General features: G+C 44.6%; 1 pseudogene; it reads left to right on the plus strand.

Moving 5' to 3' along the window:
- Positions 1–6,596: 6,596 nt before the first annotated feature.
- On the plus strand, positions 6,597–8,566 carry LOC149225538 (flavonoid 3',5'-hydroxylase 2-like; annotated as a pseudogene).
- Positions 8,567–8,779: the final 213 nt, after the last annotated feature.

Raw genomic sequence — 8,779 nt, forward strand, 5'->3', positions numbered from 1 at the left:
GGAATCCCAAACCCACCTGAAAAGGGCTATGGCCAGTGGAGCTATGAAGAGCTCGGTTGTAGCTGTGCTGAACATAGGGGAGGCTCTCGTCCCATGTGCGTGGATGCTTTGAGTTATACATGCGCAGAATGTGCACAATCATCCTATTGACAACCTCTGTCTGGCCATCAGTTTGAGGGTGGAAGGCTGTGGACTTCGTGAGTTTGGTGTCCAGCATTGACCAGAGACTGGACCAAAATATGCTGAGAAACCGACTGTCCCGATCTGAGATGATAGACTGTGGGATCCCAAAGTGCACCCACACTCGCTCAAAGAAGAGTTTAGCAGTGGCTTCTGCTGTGATGTTCTTCTTGCAGGCCATCATAATGGCCATCTTCGAGAACCTGTCGACGACCACAAAAACACAGCCATTTCCATGTTTAGTGGAAGGAAGGCCTGACATGTAATCCATGGAGATGGATTCCCAAGGTCGACTAGGGGTAGGCAACGGGGTATAGAGGTCGTGCTTCTTAATGGTCGGTTTGGCAATGGCACAGGCAGTACATGATCGGATGTACTTCCCAACATCCTGTCGAAGATTCGGCCAATAGAAATAATTTTGCAGTACTGCCAATGTTTTCTCGACCCCGAAATGCCCAGCAGCCCGACTGTAGTGTGCTTCCCAAATCATCTTGGCACGCTCGCTTGAAGGAACACAAAGGTGACCGAGGTGGCATAATAGGGCATCCTAGAGGTGAAAATCCGCAACATGTCGACCCTCCAAGAGTGTCTGGTATGTGTGGCCGAATTCTGGGTCGCTTTTGTAGAGAAGTGGCCAATCAGAAGTCTCGTGCCCATAAGAGTTCAGCACGTTGGTTAGCGCCATGATCGGTGGTCGACTGAGGCAATCTGCAACATTATTGGTGTTGCCCTTTTTATACTTGATATTCAAGTGAAACTGTTGCAGGTATGTAGACCACTTCTGATGGCGATCATTCTGCAATTTCCCTTGGGTCTGTATGAACTGCAGAGGTCGGTGGTCTGTGTGGATGACCGTTTCCTTCCCAAAAATGTAATGCTTCCATTGTCGGCAGGCCTGTACAATGGAATACATCTCTTTATCATAAGTGGGGTACTTCCGGACTGTGTCTGAAAGTGTTTCACTGTGATATGCCACTGGATGTCCACGTTGAGTAAGGACTGCCCCAATAGCATAGTTAGAGGCATCTGTCTCGACCTCAAATGGTTGTTTTAAATCTGGTAACGCGAGCACTGGTGCCGTGCAGAGGCGATCCTTCAACTCCCTGAATGCCTTCTGTTGAGATTCAGACCAAAAGAATTTTGCTTTCGCCCCGCCCTTGGTGACTTGACTCAAGGGCCAAGAAATATGAGAAAACCCCAACACAAACCTGCGGTAGAAGTTGGCAAGACCTAGAAAGCTGCAGAGCTTTGTTAGAGTGGTTGGAGAGGGCCAATCCCGAATGACTTGGATCTTGGCTGGATCGACATGCACCCCCTGTTCATCAATGACATATCCCAGATACTGAACCTGGGTCATGCCAAAAGTGCATTTCTCCAAATTGGCACATAGCTTGTGTTGCCGCAGTGTTTGGAGAACCTGTCGGATGTGGTGGAGGTGCTCTTCCCAACTGTGGCTGAAGATCAGAATGTCATCCAAGTATACTACTACAAAGGAGTTGGTGAATGGCCGCAAGATGTCATCCATTAGCCTCATAAAGGTTGCAGGAGCATTCGTCAATCCGAAAGGCATGACCAACCATTCGAAGAGGCCCTCCTTGGATTTGAAGGCAGTCTTCCACACATCGGAGGGTTCGATTGGTACCTGGTGATATCCTGACTTCAGATCGATCTTGCTGAAATATTTCGCGCCCTTTAGTTGGTCTAGGAGGTCATCAATCCACGGGATCGGGTACCTATTACGGACAGTGATCTTGTTCAGCGCCCGATAGTCAATACAGAGTCTCCATGTCCCATCCTTCTTCTGTACCAACACGATCGGACTCCCACAGGGCGATGAACTCGGACGGATGTGACCTTTCTGCAGGAGCTCCTGAATCTGCCTCTTGATTTCATCGTTCTCCAGAACAGAGCGCCGATAAATTGGTCCATTGGGTAGCGGCGCACCTGGGGTCAGATCAATGGAGTGCTTGACTTGACAGTGCAGAGGAACCCCTGTTGGGGAGGTGAAGATGTCCTCGTACTCCTCCACAATCTTGTCCATCTGTAGTTGTCGTGTAGAGGGACCCCGTTTGGAGGCCGCGGCCACTGTCTTCTTCTTTCCTTGAGGGCGTATCATCAGGAAAACAAATTTCCTGGTTTTGGAAATGATCTTACTGCATTGTTTTGCAGTAATCAAAGAGAAGGCGGCAGGTGGTGCTACCTCTGGTATCCTGAACAACTTATTTCCCAATGTAATAATGACAGCACGGGGCCTTGATTCATACACAGCATGTCGCTTCCACAAGTATGGTTGTCCTAGTAATACATCACAAACTTCAAGGGGAGCAATGTCACACAATACCTCATTCGTGAAGGGCTTGATGTTGTATGGAAGGCGACACTGCTGGCTCACGCGAAGATCTCGTCCTTGGTGAAGCCACCCAATGATGTATGGTTGTGGATGTGTTGTGGTCGGTAAGCCCAACCGCTTCACGACCTCTGCCGAAATGAGGTTCTTTTGACTCCCGCTATCAACAATGAACTGTATCGGGGAGCCCTTTACCCACATCTGGGAGTGGAAGAGACGCTCCTCCTCCTCTGGATCTTCGGGTTCATTTTTCTGGATCTTTGCGGTAGCAACAGTGGCGCTGGGATCCGCATCAATGATCTGCTTCCCTTTTTCGTACCCCTTATCGGGTTCTGACTCAGAGTCGGAACATGCATCTGATTCTGAAACCTTTAGCTCAGCCACCAGTGACTGCTTGGCCCGACACTCACTTGTGTTGTGAGTGGAGCTCTTATGGAACTCGCACCATTTTCCAGTGTCCTTTCTCAGCTTCGCGGCACTGTTCTTTTCTTGCAGCTTCGGTTGGTTGTCTTGGGCTGTCCTGCCTTGGCTTTGTCCTTTGTTCTGTGGTTTAGGGGCACCTTTCCCCGTTGGATTCGCAGATCCAAAGTCTCGCTTCTTTTGTTTAAACTTCTGCTCGACCTTGACGGCATATTGGTATGCTGCGCCGAGCGAGGGGATGTTTAGGAATTGTATTTCTTCCTGGATGTACTTGTGCAGGCAGCCACGATATTTGAGTATCAAATGTTGCTCCGAATCCTTGATACCCAACTTTGTGCGAAGGGTATGGAAAAGATTGGTGAACTCCGGCACGTCTTGGTCCCTTCTCTGCCGCAGCGTGGTCCACTTTATGTATTCATCCTCATAGCTGCCGACAGGGTAGTACTGCTCCTTGATGGCATCCCGGAACGAATCCCAGGTGGGTGCGGCTGAAAATAGTGAGCCAGTACTTTCATCCTTCTGCTCGCAGTAGGTTTCCCACCAGTCCTTGACGTGGGGGGCTGCTTTGAGAAGAGCAAAAACAATCTTTTCCCGACTCGAAAATTCATGAACAGAAAAATATCCCTCTAGCAGATTTAACCATTTATCTACAGCATCTGCATCTATCTGACCCTCGAATATGGGGATTTCAAAATTAACTTGTACCTTAAAGGGTGTGGCGTTTCCAGAGTAGCTGCTGGAAGCCGATGCGTTGCTTCTGGGTAGCCGCTGAAGGATCTGGGCAAAGCTGTCCATCATCGCGTTCCGTTGTCGCTCGAGGGCTTCTTCGAGCAAGATTTTGATGGGATCTCCTGCCCCCTCGTCTTTCTTCTCGTCCGCCATGGGAGGCCGTCGGGATTTTCGAGGCTGGTCTTGCAAAGGTTCAACCAGTTCAAGCCCTAACTCCTTATATCCCGACCTTGTTGGGGACATGCAAAGAAAAACAGAGAAAAAGCAGACCGCTCTGATACCACTGATCCGGATTTAAACAAGAACGCAACAAATTACAGAGATAACCATATACACAAAGATGCAGCGGAAATAGTACTTCATTTCATTAATGGAAAATACTGAAATATGCTTACAACCAGAAATGGAAATAAACCAGCTAGGGCGATGGTAGCTTATCTCTGAGAAGGGATGTGATGGCTACATGCCTCTCAACTGTGTTACAATGAGGCTTGAAGGCCTATTTATTGTTGAGAAACAATGGAAAACCCTTAACATTCCAAAACCTAACCCTAGGAGATGAAACGCCAAACTGTGGGCCCCGTTTGGGGGTAAATTGGTACATCAGCTTCCCGGGGTCGTAACTTTGGCATATGATCTCCGTTTGACGCGTACAATAGCTCATTAGAAAAATCTATCCGAGCACTATCATTGTTGGAACGGGAAACATCGGTCCATTCCATGGACCCATATTGCCCCCGGATTCCCCAAAAAACGTCGTTTAGGGCCTCAAAACGGCTCCGGAAGTTCAGGACCCGAAAAACTGCTAAAAATAGTAAGTTGTGCTACAATTAAGGAAACTGAAAATGTTGAGAAAGACAATGGTGGGGGTCCAGGTGGACTTGGCAGGTGGCCACCAATATCCACCTGGATCAAGAGATCTTTGCGAGAAAGAAATTCAATAGTTCCTCAGCAGAAAATTGATCAGAGAATCAGACAGTCCCTGGAATTGTTATGGGTTCTATGTGAACAAGAGAGCTGAACAGATCAAAGGTATCCCAAGGTTAGTGATTAATTATAAGCCTCTGAATTCAGTCTTAGCTGATGATACCTATCCAATACCTCATAAAGGAGATCTAATTAGAAGGATAGCAAGAGCTAAGATTTTCTCTAAGTTTGATCTGAAGGCAAGATTTTCGCAGGTCGCTATTTGAGAAAAGGATAAATTCAAAATTGCATTTAGCATCCCAGCAGGCCACTATGAGGGGAATGTTATGCCTTTTGGACTCAAGAATGCGCCATCATAATTCCAAAAGGTAATGGACAATATTTTTAAGCCATACTTTGACTGGATTATTGTATATATAGATGATGTGCTGATCTTTTCTAGAAATATTCAGGAGCATTTTAAGCATGTAAATATATTTAAGAATTTAGTTAAGCATAATGGTTTAGTGCTTAGCAAAAGGAAGATAGAGGTTTTCCAAACCACTATCAAATTTTTGGGCCACACAATTTGCAATGGGTAGATTTCTTTGCAGAAACATGCACTAGAGTTTGCAGACAAGTTTTCGGATGTCATAACAGATAAGAACCAACTACAATGGTTCTTAGGCTGCCTCAACTATGTGAGCAACTTCTATCAAGATTGTACGAGCGACAGAAGACTGTTAAATAAAATACTGAAGAAGAATCCTTCGGAATGGACAGAGGTCCATACAAAAGCAGTCAAGAATATTAAGGCTAAGGTAAAGTCTTTACCTATTTTATATGTTGCTAACGATCTTGCATATAAAATAGTAGAATCAGATGCAAGCAACGTTGGATGGGGAGGAGTTCTAAAGCAAAAGGTTGGAAAAGATGGGCAAATAGTCCAATTTGCATCTGGAGTATGGAATCCAGCTGAGCAGAACTACTCCACAATAGGTTTGAAGAATTTCGCACATGAAAACGATAGCTAACAAACCTATATAAAGAACATTTAATTTTTTTTTCCTAAAGTCAAGGAAGAGAAGTATTATTTTTTATAAAATGTTACAAAACTATATGACAAAATGACTTCTTCAGGACAAATAAGAATACTACGAAAAAGTATAACGAAGAAAAAGTATAATGATAATTAAATAAATTGTTAGATATAGAACAAAGGAAACGAGGAAAAATATAATAATAATTAACTAAATGAGTCTTATATAATAAGATTTTGTATCTGATTTATAATAATTTAATTTTATATTTGATTTAATTTGATAATAAATTTTAAAATATTTTGGAAATTTAATAAGTATGATTTTGTTAAAGATTTTAGGAATAGCAAAAATATGTGTGATTAGTCTTCCGATAGAGATTTTCAGATTAATATTGTGATAAAAATTTCTTAACTGATCACACATATTACACAATATAATCTTTAACCATATGATTAACCAACATAATTTTATTATACACTCTTATCTATAAAATTTCCAAAATCCATATTTACCAAAGTTGTGCATAAAGATGCTTTTTTCTATAAATACTGCCACCTAAAAGGAAGGCCGGTGGTTTGGTGGTGATTGTCTTGATATCTAATCAATGAATCTAATATCCAATGATCCGTCAATTGCCAATACGGCACTTCGTTGAATTGTAAACCTCAAAAATCAATTGTGATCTCTAAATTCCCGATTTTTAACTTATCAGATCATATATTGGACGGGTTGGAAAATGGCGTACGTACCTTGTTGATCAAGTGGAAAATGGTTGTGATTGGAAAGGAAAATATATTACAGTTCGACGCAGCCTTAATCCAGTGACCGTTCAGCAATTTGGGAGAGAGATGAATGTCAGTTGTACCTAACGGGCACGTGAAGGTCGTCAACCCAAATAATGGGAGCATGGAAATTCTGTATAAGTAGGAGACTGTAACGGAACATCACAGGCACTCAGGCAGTAATTCGACATGGATTCCTTGAATTCAAATGAAATTATGTTATGGGTTCTCTCTTGTCTTGCTTTGTACCTTGGATTTCGTTATGTTTTGAGATCGAACTTGAAGCTCAAAAAGAGGCGCCTCCCGCCGGGGCCATCAGGATGGCCAGTGGTGGGAAGTCTGCCATTGCTGGGAGCGATCCCTCACGTTACTCTCTACAACATGTATAAGAAATACGGCCCCGTTGTCTATCTCAAAATGGGGACGTCCGACATGGTGGTGGCCTCCACGCCCGCTGCAGCTAAGGCGTTTCTGAAGACTTTGGATATAAACTTCTCCAACCGGCCGGGCAATGCCGGCGCCACATACATAGCCTACGATTCTCAGGTGCTTACTGTACCCTGGTTGTACGTTTTTTTGATTGAATTCTTCCCGTTTCCGTTGAAATTCTTGCTTGTGGCATGCTTCAAAATGTCATTTCAGTTAAATTTTCTTTCAGCAGCTGACTTTGATGAATTAGATGCTAAAACTTTTTCGAAATGTGCGCCACTAAAATCATTTTCTTTCTTTCTTAATTTTTATTTTCCCTTTCAGGACATGGTATGGGCAGCGTATGGAGGACGGTGGAACATGGAGCGCAAGGTGTGCAACATGCACATGTTGGGAGGAAAGGCGTTGGAGGATTGGCAGCTGGTAAGAGATGCGGAGATGGGCTTCATGCTCTGCAACATTCTCTAACACTCGCAGCGTGGAGAGACGGTAACCGTGCCGGACCTCCTCAACATCTGCGCCACCAACGTTATCGGGCAGATCATTGTGAGCAAGCGGGTGTTCCAGACGAAAGGGGACGAGGTCAACGAGTTCAAGGACATGGTGGTGGAACTCATAACCTCCGCTGGATACTTCAATATCGGAGAATTCATTCCATCGGTGGCGTGGATGGATTTGCAGGGCATCCAACGGGGTATGAAGAAACTCCACAAGAAATGGGACGCACTCATACAGAGGATGATAGAGGAACACTAGTCCACGGCCAATCAACGAGCGTCTAAGCCCGATTTCCTAGACGTTGTGATGTCTCAGAGAGATAACTGCGATGGCCAAGGCGGAAGGCTCTCCGATGTTCATATCAAAGCTCTACTGCTGGTAATGTTTTGAATATTGATAACGTTTTGATGATAACCCAGGATTTCGCTTAAAGTATGCTTTAGAACCATTTTACTAATCCAGTTTTTGCCACCATGGTTTAGCATGAGGATGATTAGATAAGATCATGATAATAAGGAAATCTCTTACACAATGCTATTCGGGAAATCTTCTAGATTGATGAGTTTTATACTTTACACCTTGGTAAATATTGTGTAAAAATTATAAATTATTGTTCATCGGTGCATTTGTCTCATAGCATTAATCCATACATTCTTTGTTTTGCAGAATTTATATTTCACAGCAGGAACCGACACGTCCAGCAGCGTGATTGAATGGACATTGGCGGAAGTAATGAACAACCCCAAGTTACTGAAGCGCGTGCATGAGGAGATGGACGCCTTGATTGGGCATGAGAGGAGACTGAAGGAGTCGGCCCTTGCTAACCTGCCCTACTTTGTGGCCGTCTGCAAAGAGGGATTTCGGAAGCACCCGTCCACGCCACTCAGCCTCCCGCGCGTCTCCACCGAAGCGTGCGAGGTTGACGGGTACTACATTCCCAAGAACACTCGGCTGAGTTCAATCTTGACAGGTTTGTGGGTTCCAAGATCGATCCTCATGGCAATGACTTCGAGCTCCTCCCGTTCGGGGCAGGCAGGCGCATCTGTGCAGGCACTCGCATGGGGATTACGATGGTGGAGTACAATCTGGGGTCCTTAATCCATGCCTTCAACTGGGATGTGCCTCCAAACCAGGAGGGGCTCAATATGGACGAAGCATTCGGCCTGGCCCTCTAGAAGGCCGTGCCCCTTATCGCGAAGACCACTCCTCGCCTTCCTCTCCATGTCTACTAATTAGGTAGCTGTGATGTCAGCACCATCAAAAAATTGTGAGGGATAAAAATAAAAGTTAAGGAGTTCTTTAGGTCGTCCAATATGCAAAATTTATGCACATCCTATAGTATATAGGTTTAACGCATATTTAACAGGATACATCACCCGCTGAGGTTAGGTTATTTATTACTCGTCCGTTAATAGATGTCTATATCTATAGACAGAATGTGCATT

The sequence above is a fragment of the Pinus tabuliformis genome, chromosome J (genome assembly GCF_031772625.1).
Source record: "Pinus tabuliformis cultivar Carrire ecotype Pingquan chromosome J, CPIR1, whole genome shotgun sequence".
NCBI classification, from domain to species: Eukaryota; Viridiplantae; Streptophyta; class Pinopsida; order Pinales; family Pinaceae; genus Pinus; species Pinus tabuliformis.